The sequence below is a fragment of the Hemitrygon akajei genome, chromosome 14 (assembly GCF_048418815.1).
Source record: "Hemitrygon akajei chromosome 14, sHemAka1.3, whole genome shotgun sequence".
Taxonomy (NCBI): domain Eukaryota; kingdom Metazoa; phylum Chordata; class Chondrichthyes; order Myliobatiformes; family Dasyatidae; genus Hemitrygon; species Hemitrygon akajei.
In genome coordinates, this window is record NC_133137.1 from 101843075 (window position 1) to 101856571 (window position 13497).

The 13497-nt window shown below is 41.6% G+C and overlaps 1 protein-coding gene across 1 annotated transcript in view; it reads left to right on the forward strand.

Annotated features, from left to right (window-relative positions):
• Window positions 1-13497, forward strand: part of lrguk (leucine-rich repeats and guanylate kinase domain containing) — a 122825-nt gene that overhangs the window by 51837 nt on the left and 57491 nt on the right. The window lies entirely within an intron of this gene.

Consider the following 13497-nt stretch of genomic DNA (forward strand, 5'->3'; position numbering starts at 1 on the left):
CAGTTGGTCATCTCATGAGCATCCATTTTGTTAGAAATTATGATGTCTTAATCAGTGATGATAGGTAAGAACTATAGCGTTACCTGTTAGATCGGCATCATTTCAGTCAGGCATTTTATAATGGGTGGTCCTGATTATGAGTTTCAACCCAAAATAGCAACAGTTCTTTCTGCCCACAGATATGGCTAAAAACACTGAGTTCCTCCAGCAGTTTGTTTGTTGTTCCAGATGTTATCATATGCAGTCTCTTGTGTCTCTAGGCATTGTATAAAGGATGGTGTTGTTAATGAAGTGACTTTCATCTCCCTGCAACAAATTATCAGTAGTGGTTAAAGGCAAGTGTTATGAAGAACTAAATAGTCAAATAAACTGATAAAGTTCATGATCATTATATATTATTTTTCACCTTATTACATTTATTAACATGCCAAATAAGGTTGCCACAAGGGTAATAATATCATCTTGCAAACATTGCCGATGTACTTTAAATTATTTACCTTAAAACATGTTGCTGACACATTTGTGCAATAAAGAAAGATGAAACTGAAAAGTTCTAAGAAGAAAGTAAAACAAACTTCATTTAAAATGTCTTTTACTTTTTAACTAGTTCAGACTGAAAGATCTTCTGTTGTCATACAGAGTATAGCCCTGGGGAAAATAAAGTCCAGGAAATCATATAGATATTTGAATTAAGAAAGTGAACCATTGGTTATGATGATGAACAGATGGTTGTGCAAGAACATAGATGATGCACAACATATTTTGTCTGGTTGAAGTGAAATATAGAGCCAACAGTAAATGAAAGCTCTGAAATTAATTAATTGGTCAGCAGGGTGCAGTGGTTTGAATGATACACCAGTTGACAAGGGAACTTTTTTTATGCAGTTCCTTTCCTATTAGTTCTAACTTATAATGATTTAACTTGTGACAGTTTCAATTGGATTAAATCCCAGTTTCGGGTTCATTGAGTATCTATAATTAATTATTCTGTTTGTAACCCACAGTAATTATTATTTGATATCACTTGAAAGATATTTCACTGTGCTTTTGCACTTGAATCTGAGGGGGACCAATATTCATGTGGGCAGGTTTACTAGAGCTGTTGGGGGTGATTTAAACTTGTATGGTAGGGAGATGGGAACCTGTATGATGGAGCTGAGGATGAGCCAGCAGGTTTACAAGTAGATGGTGGATGTAACATGAATGTAAGGAAGGACAAATGCAGACAGAACAGAGCAAAGAGCAAAATTGTACCACAATGCAAAATGCAAAAGGGCAAAGAGTACAGGACTGTAAGTTCTGTATTTAAATGCACGTAGCATTCAGAATAAGGTGAACAAACTCATGGTGCAATTAGAGCTTGGTCGGTTTGACATTGTGGGTATTACTGAGTCGTGAATGAAAGTAGGTCATAGACGTGAGATTAACATCAAAGGATATACTTTGTATTGAAAGGACAGGCAGGAAGGCATAGGTGGTGGTGTGGCTCTGTTGGTAAGAGATAGAATTACATTTTTAGAAAGCCGTGACATAGGGTCAGAGAATGTTGAGTCTTTGTGTGTGGAGTTAAGAAACTGAAAAGGTAACAAAAACATTATGGGAATCGTATATAGGCTCCAAATAGTAGCCAAGATGTGGGGCTGAGTTTGCAAAGGGAGCTAGAAAAGGCATGTAATAAGGGTAATGACACAATTGTAATGGGGGACTTCAATATGTAAGGGGATTGGGAAAAACAGGTTGATGTCAGTTTGCAAGAGAGAGAATTTGTTGAATGCCTATGAGATGGCTTTTTAGAGCAACTTGTACTTGAGTCTACTCGGGGAAAGGCTGTCTTAGATTGGGTGTTGTGTCATAACCCAGATCTTATTAGGGACCTCAATGTAAAGGAACCCATAGGAGACAGTGATCATAGTGATCATAATAAGATCGAATTCATACAACAATTTGAGAGAGAGAAGCATAAGTCACATGTATCAATATTGCAGTGGAAGAAAGAGAATTACAGAGGCACGAGAGAGGAGCTTGGTCAAATAGATTGGAGGAGGATACTGGCAGGGATGACGGCAGATGAACTTAATGAGTACTTTGCATCTGTCTTCACTGTGGGAGATACTACAGTGTGCCAGAGGTCCTTGTGTGTCAGGGAACAGGAGTGAGTGTCATTGCATTTACAAAGGAAAAAGCGCTAGGCAAGCTGAAAGGTCTTAAGGTGGATAAGTCACCTGGACCAGATGGACTACATCCCAGAGTCCTGAGAGAGGTTGCTGAAGAGATAACAGATGCATTAGTCATGATCTTTCAAGAATCACTTGATTCTGCATGGTCACGGAAAACTGGAAGTTTGCAAATGTCACCTCACTCTTTAGGAAGGGAGGAAGGCAAGAGATAAGAAATTACAGGCTAGTTAGCTGAACCTTGTAGTTGGGAAAGTATTGGAGTCTATTATTAAGGATGAGGTTTCAGGGTACTTGGAGATTAATAACAAAATAAGTCAAAGTCAGCATGATTTCTTTCAAGGTAAACAGTCAACGACATTTCAGGCCGAGAAACTTCATCAGGTCTAGCTTCTCATCTTTTCTTTCCAGGCCTGAAATGTTGACTGTTTACTATTTTCTCATAGATGCTGCCTGGCCTGCTGAGTTACCTCAGCGTTTTGTGTGTATTGCTTTGATTTCCATTATCTGCAGATATTCTCTTGTTTGTGACAACTAAACAGTGGTTCCTATAAAGGAAATAATTAGAGGCAAAGTCTACGTTCTCCGCTTCACTGTCTGTTTATAGTTTCAGAGCATCAGTACCACTTCTCTACTACCATGAAACTGTCTAAGCAAGGCCATTAAGATGATCCAGATTATTCTTAAACAAAATAAAATTGCTGGAAATGGAGGTCAGGCAGCATCGACGTGGGTAGGATGAGTGAGGGGGTCCTGCGTAGTGAGTTCAGGGAGTTAGGTGCGAAGCTGAAGGGCAGGACCTCCAGGGTAACAATCTCAGGATTGCTACCTGTGCCACGTGCGAGTGAGGCAAGGAACAGAAGGATTATACAGATTAATACGTGGCTGAGAGGATGGTGCAGGAGGGAGGGCTTCAGGTTTTTAGATAATTGGGCTTTGTTCCAGGGAAGGTGGGATCTGTTCCGACGGGACGGTTTACACCTGAACTGGAGCGGTACTAACTTTCTTGCAGGAAAGTTTGCCAGTGCTGCTCGGGGGGGTTTAAACTAAATTTGCAGGGGGCAGGGATCTAGAATGTGAGAGAGGATAGCGAGATGAAGAATAAAGGACAGGTGGGGACTACACGGTTCTGGAATATTAAGTGTGTAGTAGAGAAAGGTGAGGCAGAACAAGTGATAAGGAGGACACATGTACAGAGGGATGGTCTGACAGAACATGGAGTTAAATGTGCAGAAAGAATAAGTAGATTTAGGAAGGACAACAAAATTCAAGGGGGTTATAGCCCGATGGGAGTTCGGGGAGCTGGGTTAAGCACAATAGGCAGCGATTTAAACAGAGAGAGGAGAAATGGCTAAAAATTCTGTATCTGAATGCACGAAGTGTCAGAAATAAGGCGGATGAGCTTAAAGCTCAGGTGCGAATGGGTAACTATGATGTTGTTGGGATAATGGAGTCATGGCTGCAGGGAGATCAGACCTGGGAAATGAATGTACAAGGGAATACGTGCTATCGTAGGGACAGAAATGTGGGCAGAGGGGGTGGGGTGGCCCTGTTGGTGAGGACTCAGATTCAGTCCTTTGCAAGGGGGGACATAGGATCAGGAGAAGTAGAGTCTGTGTGGATAGAACTGAGGAACAGTAAGGGCAAAAAGACCCTAATGGGTGTTGCCTACAGGCCACCAAACAGTAGCATGGATATTGGGTGCAAGTTGAATAGGGAGTTAACATTGGCATGTGGCAAAGGTAATGTCGCAGTAGTTATGGGGGATTTCAACATGCAGGTGAACTGGGAGAATCAGGTTGGTGCTGGACCCCAGGATAGGGAGTTTGTAGAGTGCCTACGGGATGCATTCTTGGAACAGCTTGTACGAGAGCTGACCAGGGACAAGGCTATTCTGGATTTAGTCTTGTGTAATGAACAGGATTTGATAAGCGATCTTGAAGTAAAGGAACCATTAGGAGGTAGTGACCATAATATGATAAGCTTTTATCTGCAATTTGAGAAGGATAAGGGCAGGTCGGAGGTGTCAGTGTTGCAGTTGAACAGGGGAAACTATGGAGCCATGAGGGAGGAGCTGGCCAAAGTTAACTGGACGGATATCCTAGCAGAAAAGACAGTGGAACAGCGATGGCAGGTATTCTTGGGAATAATGCACAAGGTGCAAAATCAGTTCATTCCCCGGAGAAGGAAGGATTCAAAGGGGGGAAAGGGGCCACAGTGGTTGACAAAGGAAGTCAGAGATTGCATAGCATTAAAAAAAAGTATGACAGAGCTAAGGTGAGTGGGAAGACAGATGGTTGGCAAATTTTTAAGGAACAACAGAACTTAACTAAAAAGGCAATACAGGGAGAAAAAATGAGGTACAAACGCAAGCTAGCCAGGAATATAAAGGAGGATAGCAAAAGCTTTTTTAGGTATGTGAAGAGAAAGAAGATAGTTAAGAACAATGTTGAGCCCTTGAAGAATGAATTGGGTGAAATTGTTATGGGAAACAGAGAAATGGCAGAAGAATTTAATAAGTACTTTAGATCTGTCTTCACTAGGGAAGACACAAGCAATCTCCCAGATGTGTGGATGGGCCAAGGACATAGGGTAACAGATGAAATGAAACAGATTGACATTAGGAAGGAAACGGTGATGAGCAGACTGATGGGACTGAAGGCTAATAAATCCCCAGGTCCAGATGGTCTGCATCTTAGGGTACTAAAGGAGGTGGCTCTGGAAATTGCAGATGCATTGGTAATCATTTTCCAATGTTCCTTAGATTCAGGATCAGTTCCTGAGGATTGGAGAATGGCTAATGTTATCCCACTTTTTAAGAAAGGAGGGAGGGAGAAAACAGAGAACTATCGTCCTGTCAGCCTAACATCAGTAGTGGGGAAGATGCTAGAGTCCATTATTAAAGATGAAATAGTGGCATATCTAGACAGCAGTTATAGGATTGGGCCGATCCAGCATGGATTTACCAAGGGCAAATCATGCTTGACTAATCTGTTGGAGTTTTTCGAGGATGTAACCAGGAAGTTAGATGGGGGAGATCCAGTGGATGTAGTGTACCTCGATTTTCAGAAGGCATTTGATAAGGTCCCACATAGGAGATTGGTGGGTAAAATCAGAGCTCATGGCATTGGGGGGGAAGATATTGACATGGATAGAAAACTGGTTGGCAGATAGAAAGCAAAGGGTAGTGGTGAATGGGTGTTTCTTGGAATGGCAGGTGGTGACTAGTGGGGTGCCACAGGGCTCGGTATTGAGACCACAGCTGTTTACGATTTACATCAACGATTTAGATGAAGGCATTGAGAATAACATCAGCAAGTTTGCTGATGATACTAGGCTGGGTGGCAGTGTGACATGTGATGAGGATGTTAGGAGAATTCAGGGTGACTTGGATAGGCTGGGTGAGTGGGCAAATACTTGGCAGATGAGGTTTAATGTGAATAAGTGTGAGGTTATCCACTTTGGGAGTAAGAACAGGAAGGCAGATTATTATCTGAACGGTGTAAAGTTAGGTAAGGGAGAAATACAAAGAGATCTAGGAGTCCTTGTTCATCAGTCACTGAAGGTGAATGAGCAAGTGCAGCAGGCAGTGAAGAAGGCTAATGGAATGTTGGCCTTTATTACAAAGGGAATTGAGTACAAGAGCAAGGAAATCCTTTTGCATTTGTACAGGGCCCTGGTGAGACCACACCTGGAGTATTGTGTACAGTTTTGGTCTCCAGGGTTAAGGAAGGACATCCTGGCTGTAGAGGAAGTGCAGCGTAGATTCACGAGGTTAATTCCTGGGATGTCCGGACTGTCTTACGCAGAGAGGTTAGAGAGACTGGGCTTGTACATGCTGGAATTAAGGAGATTGAGAGGGGATCTGATTGCAACATATAAGATTATTAAGGGATTGGACAAGATAGAGGCAGGAAATATGTCCCAGATGCTGGGAGAGTCCAGTACCAGAGGGCATGGTTTAAGAATAAGGGGTAGGTCATTTAGGACAGAGTTAAGGAAAAACTTCTTCTTCCAGAGAGTTGTGGTGGTGTGGAATGCACTGCCTCAGAAGGCAATGGAGGCCAATTCTTTGGATGCTTTCAAGAAGGAGCTAGATAGGTATCTTGTGGATAGGGGAATCAAGGGATATGGGGACTAGGCAGGAACCGGGTATTGATAGTAGATGATCAGCCATGATCTCAGAATGGTGGTGCAGGCTCGAAGGGCCGAATGGTCTACTTCTGCACCTATTGTCTATTGTCTATTATCTATGGAAAGAAAAGCAGATTTAACATTCAAACCTAATATGTTAATTCTATTTCGTTTTCCATAGATGCTGTCTTTAAATGCGTTTTCTAATATTATTTCAGATTCCTGGCATCTGGAATTTTTTTTAGATTCTGCAATTATTCTTCTCTCTCTCTTTGCTGCAGTCTGGGTATTACATTAAGGATAATAAGCAAAGCTACAGCTCTTGTCACTACCTAGATGTACCCCTACATGTTACATAATATCATGGCCTAGAAATACATTGCCATTTCTTTGTTGTTATTAACTCTAAATCCTGACACTACTTCCCCAATATCGGCACCACGTAGCATAGTAGTTAATGTGATGCTATTACAGCTTTGGGCAACGGAGTTTAGGTTTCTGCCCTGGCGTCCTCTGTAAGGAGTTTGTATGTCCTATCTGTGGAATACGTGGGTTTCCTCCTACAGTCCAAAGACGTACTGGTTAGTTGGCTAATTGGTCATTGTAAATTGTCCCATGATTAGTCAACATGCAGTGCATCCATTGCATCATATTATCATTAGCAATAAATTTAATAGTTAAATAAGCTAGCAGCAATTTCATTCAGTAGGTCTGTGTAACTCCACTATCTCCATTCAGAAGATGCTTGATTTGCATTATCATGTTAATGGTGGAAATAAACTCCTGTGTCATTTCCATTAGACCAATCTACTGCATTGGCTCGAGTAGTCTTTGAATTCTAAACAGTCTTTCTTTCAATAATTTTATCTTTACTTGAAAAGAATACTTTTCTAAGATCTAATAGGGTACTTTCCAGACATGACATGGTAGTGTAACAGTTAGCGTAATGCTTTATAGAGCCAGCAATTACAATTGTGGTTCAATTTCGGCTGCAGTCTGTAAGGAATTTGTACGTCCTCTCCGTGACCACATGAGCTTCCTCCGCATGTTCGGGTTTTCTCCCACATTCCAAAGATATATGGGTTAATGTTTGTAAGTTATGGCCATGCTATGTTGGCACTGGTAGTGTGGCGATACTTGTGGGCTGCCCACAACGGAATCTTTAGACTATATTGATCATTGACGCAAATGAAACATTTTACTATATATTTTGATGTATATGTGACAAATAAAGCAAATCTTTCAACTTTCATCTTTAATATTTAGATTGAAGTATTAAAACTAAAACTCCTGTTTACTGAAAGTAACCTTCCAGTCATTTTTAAATGATTGTCAAACTACTGGCATGCACTCCTGAATTTCTAATGCATAATCCTCTACCTTAAGTACAAAGTCAGAATATATTCCTTTTGTTCTTGGAGCTTCTGTATAATCTAATTTATCTGTTCCTTTGGTCTATATTTTTAGATCATTTAGATACAAGTAGTGTCTGTAAATATGAGAAAATAGATTTGGATAGCAGGGTTGGGTGCTGAGGAGTGAATGTAACCTTATGTTGTCAATTAGTACTAGTATTGATTAGTTGGACTGAATGGCCTGATTCTGTGTGGTGCGATCTATTGTCCATTTAAACAAATAATTAACCTGGAGGTTAAACTTCATGATTAAAATAGAAGATAGTTCATTCTTGCAATGAAACTGTCACATGCAAAGGCAAGTAGGAACTATTAACAGTTCAAAGTAATTCTTCAAGATAATTAATATGTTACAATTTATTCAGTTGAGGCAAAAGAAAATCATCTGTAATTGAAAGTGTTCACTAATTGCAGAGTGATCCATTTAGAACAGTTTAGTGGCCCATTGAGAGCCGCTTGATTTTGGGAAATTTTTCTTTCTCTTGTTTTAGACAGAACAAAAAATGTTCTGGAAATGACAGTGTTTTGAATTCCCCATCAATTATTTTAAACAAAGAATTGCCCACTCTCTACTTTTAAAGTAAGTGGTAAATAGATTAATTGTTTAAGTGGACCATAGAATTGCCTGGAACAAAAATGGGTATTGAATAAGGTAGCTCATGTTATTGTTTATGTTCTTCTTTGGCCTCCACCACCCCGATTTTTCTTCACCTTTTGAAATCCAGTGCCTCTCTTGGCATGCAGCAATCACAGTATTTCAGGAAGAAACTAAATAGCTTGACTTATAAATATTTGTGATTAGACTTTGACATGAAGCGGCTTGTCTTCATCAAGTCCATTTTATTTTAGATTGTGCTCAGGCTAGAGCTAGATGGTTGCTGAATTTAATACAGCTCAAGTGAACATGGAGTAACCCAACTTATAAGAAAGAAAAAAAATATTAAAAGTCAAGGTAATAATCTAAACATCAAAGTGACAATGATTACATTGGTGTATTGTGGAAAGCCACCTGTGACCCTCAACTTAAAAGTTGATATATTAAAACTGTGTGTCATAATTTACAATTTTCAAATGCCATACTTGCTATGCCTGTCAGGTGAACAACATATGAACACAACATGGGGAATGCTGTTAATTTAGACAAAATATTTCTTGCATTTAGTTAACTCAAAGCACATGTAGTGACCAAGTCTTGAGCATATTGCTGAAACATGAATGTTCTCAATGTGATTTATTTATCTTTGATATAAATGCCAGGTGTGCCTTGAAAGTAAATCAGCTATTCTTGCATCATGAGTTTGAAAGAAATACTGCAACATCAGCAATATATTGTGTTTCTTAAAAAAAACTAATTATTTTCTTCAAATTCCATTCTGCCTAAAGTCTTCATCTAGTACTGGGCGCCATTCTTCTTTTTACAGTAAACAAGGAACTTAGTTTATAGGAAAGTAAGTTAGCATTTTATTCTGATATTCCCAAGCAATTTCCTTTAGCTAAAAATTTCTGCATGTATGGATCACAAACACAAATGTTTTGTGATTATTCTGATTTAGATGTCACCACTGTCCTTGTGACTTTTTTTGCACGTTTTCAAATCTGAAATAGAACTGCACTTAGTTCTGCCCCCCCACCCCAGCACCCATACTAATTAACATAATTTGTTATCGAGATCTGATGGGGAAATGGTCCATTTAAGAAACTATGTAAGACCATAAGATATAGGAGCAGAATTAGGCCATTTGGCCCATCGAGTCTGATCTGCCATTTCATCATGGCTGATCCAGTGTTCCTCTCAGCCCCATCTCCTGCCTTTCCCCTTTTCCATTCATATCCTCACTAATCAAAAATCTATCAACTTCTGCCTTAAATACACATAAAGACTTGACCTCCAGAGCTGCCTGAGGCAAAGATAGATAGATAGATAGATAGATACTTTATTCATCCCCATGGGGAAATTCAACATTTTTTCCAATGTCCCATACACTTATTGTAGCAAAACTATTTACATACAATACTTAACTCAGTAAAAATATGATATGCATCTAAAATCACCCTCTCAAAAAGCATTAATAATAGCTTTTAAAAAAGTTCTTAAGTAGTTTACTTAAATACATTGAGTCCTAACCCCGGCACTTTAACATATCTTACTCCTGGCGGTTGAATTGTAAAGCCGAATGGCATTGGGGAGTATTGATCTCTTCATCCTGTCTGAGGAGCATTGCATCGATAGCAACCTGTCGCTGAAACTGCTTCTCTGTCTCTGGATGGTGCTATGTAGAGGATGTTCAGGGTTTTCCATAATTGACCATAGCCTACTCAGCGCCCTTCGCTCTGCTACCGATGTTATACTCTCCAGTACTTTGCCCACGACAGAGCCCGCCTTCCTTACCAGCTTATTAAGACGTGAGGCATCCCTCTTCTTAATGCTGCCTCCCTAACACGCCACCACAAAGAAGAGGGCGCTCTCCACAACTGACCTATAGAACATCTTCAGCATCTCACTACAAACATTGAATGACGCCAACCTTCTAAGGAAGTACAGTCGACTCTGTGCCTTCCTGCACAAGGCATCTGTGTTGGCAGTCCAGTCTAGCTTCTCGTCTAACTGTACTCCCAGATACTTGTAGGTCTTAACCTGCTCCACACATTCTCCATTAATGATCACTGGCTCCATATGAGGCCTAGATCTCCTAAAGTCCACCACCATCTCCTTGGTCTTGGTGATATTGAGACGCAGGTAGTTTGAGTTGCACCATATCACAAAGTCCTGTATCAGTTTCCTATACTCTTCCTCCTGTCCATTCCTGACACACCCCACTATGGCCGTGTCATCAGCGAACTTCTGCACATGGCAGGACTCTGAGTTATATTGGAAGTCTGATGTGTACAGGGTGAACAGGACCGGAGAGAGCACGGTCCCCTGCGGCGCTCCTGTGCTGCTGACCACCGTGTCAGACCTACAGTCTCCCAACCGCACATACTGAGGTCTATCTGTCAAGTAGTCCACTATCCAATCCACCATGTGAGAGTCTACTCCCATCTCCGTTAGTTTGTGCCTTAAGATCTTGGGCTGGATGGTGTTAAAGGCACTAGAGAAGTCCAGGAATGTAATCCTCACAGCACCACTGACTCCATCCAGGTGAGAGAGGGATTTGTGCAGCAAATACGTGATAGCATCCTCCACTCCCACCTTCTCCTTATACGCAAACTGAAGAGGATCCCGGGCGTGCCTGGTTTGTGGCCTCAGATTCTGTATTATCAGCCGCTCCATGGTCTTCATCACGTGCAACGTCAAGGCAACAAGTCTGAAGTCATTCAACTCCTTTGGTTGTGGTTTCTTCGGTACCGGGACAATACAGGATGTTTTCCACTGTCTGGGTACTCTTCTGTGCTCCAGGCTCATGTTGAAGATGCGCTGTAGTGGTTCTCCCAGCTCAGTCGCACAGGCCCTCAGTAATCGTGGGGAAACTCCATCCGGTCCAGCCGCCTTGCTGGTACAGATCTTCCTCAGTTGACCTTCCACCTGTGCAGCTGTAATCCTGGGCGTGGGCAAGGTCTCCTGTGAGTGGCTATTTTCCTGTGAGGGAAGTAAGAGGGAGGACGAGTAGAAAGACAAGCCTGGTGTGGAGTTCTGCGGTGAGAATGAGGTGGCGCTGTCGAACCTATTGAAGAAGTTGTTCAGCTGGTTCGCTTTCTCCACATCTCCACTTATGTTTGCCCCCCGCTTTGCACCACATCCGGTGATGATCTTCATCCCATCCCACACCTCCTTCATGCTTTTTTTCTGCAGCTTTTGTTCTAGCTTCCTCCTATACTTCTCCTTTGCCCCCCTTATCTGTACTCTGAGTTCCTTCTGAACTCTTTTAAGCTCCAACCGATCACCATCTTTAAAGGCCCTCTTCTTCTGATTTAGGTGGCCTTTGATGTGACTAGTGATCCAGGGCTTATTATTGGGATAGCAGCGAACAGTTCTAACAGGAACAACGACATCCACACAAAAGTTAATATAGTCCGTTGTGCATTCAGTGACCTCCCCAACGCCCCTACAAAGCCCCCCTTGCAGTTCATCCCAGTTAGTAGTATCGAAGCAGTCTCTCAGGGCCTGTTCAGCTTCAGGAGTCCACTTTCTAAAAGAGCGTGTAGTAGTGGGATGCTTCATCACAATTGATTTATATCTGGGCTGTAACAAAACCAGGTTGTGATCAGCTTTCCCCAGTGTAGGCAGCGGGGATGCACTGTATGCATCCTCTACGTTTGCATACAGTAGGTCAATAATCCTATTACCCCTGGTGTAACAATCCACATACTGGGAGAAAGCAGGTAGTGTCGTGTCCAAAGTCACATGGTTGAAATCCCCTGTAATTAACACCAGTGTCTCAGGGTGCTGTGTCTGAAGCCTAGCAACAGCGGAGTTGATGACGTCACACGCTACCGTTGCGTCGGCACGCGGCGGGACATACACATTCACCACAATGACGTTTGCGAATTCTCGCGGCAGATAATATGGCCTCATACTCACGGCGATCAGCTCAATATCTCTTTCACAAACGGAGATCTTTGTACTCACATGCCCGGGGTTACACCATCTTACGTTAATGTAGACAGCGAGTCCCCCTCCTTTCTTCTTCCCACACTTTTTGGCATCTCTGTCAAATCTTACCGTAGTAAAACCAGGTAATTCTACATTTACATCCGGGATGTTAGCCGTCAGCCATGTTTCGGAAAAGCACATTAAACTGCATTCCTTGTATGCTTTAACATTCCTTACTAGTGAGGCTAGCTCATCCAATTTATTTAATATAATTAGATTCACCAATCTCAGTCTAAAGATGATGAGAGGTATTGATCATGTGGACAGTCAAGGCTTTTTCTCAGGGCTGGAATGGCTAGCATGAGAGGGCACAGTTTTAAGGTGCTTGGAAGTAGGTACAGAGGAGATGTCAGGAGTAAGTTTTTTACGCAGAGAGCAGTGAGTGTGTGGAATGGGCTGCTGGCAACGGTGGTAGAGGCAGATATGATAGGGTCTTTTAAGAGACTCCTGGACAGGTACAGGGAGCTCAGTAAAATAGAGTGTTATGGGTAACCCTCAGTAATTTCTAAGGCAAGGGCATATTTGGCACAGCTTTGTGGGCCGAAGGACCTGTATTGTGCTGTAGGTTTTCTATGTTTCTAAAGAAATTCCTCATCATCTCCATTCTAAAAGGATATCCCTCTATTCTGAGGCTGTGTACTCTGGTTTTAGACTCTCCCACCATAGGAAACATCCTTTCCATATCCACTGTACCAAGACCTTTTGCCATTCGGTAGGTTTCAATGAGGTCACCCCTCATTCTTCCGAATTCTAGTGAATACAGACCCAGAGCCATCAAATGCTCTTCATATGACAAGCTATTCAATCCTGGAATCATTTTCATGAATTTCCTTTAAACCATCTCCAGTTTCAGCATGTCCTTTCTAAATAAGTGGCCCAAAACTGCTCTTGAAGTGAGGCCTCACCAGTGCTTTATAAAGTCTCCACATTACATCCTTGCTTTTATATTCTAGCCCTCTTGAAAGAAATGCTAACATTAAATTTGCCTTCCTCACCAAAGAACCAACCTGCAAATTAACCTTTATGGAATCCTGCACAAAGATTCCAAGTCCCTTTGTGACTCAGTTTTTATTTTGTATTTTCTCTCTATTTAGAAAATAATCTGACCTTTCTTCTACCAAGGTGCATGGCCATACACTTCCTGACACTATATTCTATCTGCCACTTCTTTCCCCATTCTTCT